The following is a 1136-nucleotide window of genomic DNA, read 5'->3' on the forward strand; positions in this document are numbered from 1 at the left end:
GCCCTCGCCGCCGCCCCCATCCGGGCTGCCGCCGCTCTCGCCCTCGCCGCCAGCCGCGCCTCCCACCGTCCCGCCGCCGCCGTTGAGCCCGCCGCCGCCCCCCCTCGCCTCCGCCCTCGCCGCCTCCTCCCGCTTCGCCCCCAACCGTCGCCGCCGCCACCCTCCGGACTGCCGCCGCTCTCGCCCTCACCGCCGGCAGCGCCGCCGCCCTCGCCGCCGCCACCAGCGCCGCCGCCGCCCTCGCCGCCGCCCCCGTCCGGACTGCCGCCGCTCTCGCCCTCGCCGCCGGCCGCGCCGCCGCCCTCGCCGCCGCCGATCTCGCCGCCACCTTCGCCACCGCCGCCCTCACCCCCGCCTCCGTCGGGGCTGCCGCCGCTCTCGCCCTCGCCACCAGCCGCCCCTCCACCCTCGCCGCCGCCACCCTCGCCGCCGCCCTCGCCGCCTCCTCCGGCCCCGCCGCCACCCTCGCCGCCGCCCCCGTCCGGCTTGCCGCCGCTCTCGCCCTCACCGCCGGCCGCGCCGCCGCCCTCGCCGCCGCCGCCTGCACCGCCGCCACCATCGCCGCCACCGCCCACTCCACCGCCGCCTCCCACACCGCCGCCGCCCTCGCCCCCGCCTCCGTCGGGCTTGCCGCCGCTCTCGCCCTCGCCACCAGCCGCCCCGCCACCCTCGCCACCGCCGCCCTCCTCGCCGCCCTCGCCGCCGCCTCCGGCCCCGCCCCCGCCATCGCCACCGCCCCCGTCCGGCTTGCCGCCACTCTCGCCCTCGCCGCCGGCCGCGCCGCCGCCCTCGCCGCCGCCGCCTGCACCGCCGCCGCCCTCGCCCCCACCCCCGTCGGGGCTGCCGCCGCTCTCTCCCTCACCGCCAGCCGCGCCACCGCCCTCGCCACCACCTCCCGCTCCGCCGCCGCCCTCGCCACCACCCCCATCCGGGCTGCCGCCGCTCTCGCCCTCACCACCAGCCGCACCTCCACCGTCCCCACCGCCGCCGTTGAGCCCGCCGCCGCCCCCCTCGCCTCCGCCGTCGCCGCCTCCTCCCGCTCCGCCCCCACCGTCGCCGCCGCCCCCGTCCGGCCTGCCGCCGCTCTCGCCGTCACCGCCGGCAGCGCCGCCGCCCTCGCCGCCGCCAACAGCGCC

Source organism: Emiliania huxleyi (genome assembly GCF_000372725.1).
Source record: "Emiliania huxleyi CCMP1516 unplaced genomic scaffold EMIHUscaffold_65, whole genome shotgun sequence".
Classification (NCBI taxonomy): Eukaryota; Haptophyta; order Isochrysidales; family Noelaerhabdaceae; genus Emiliania; species Emiliania huxleyi.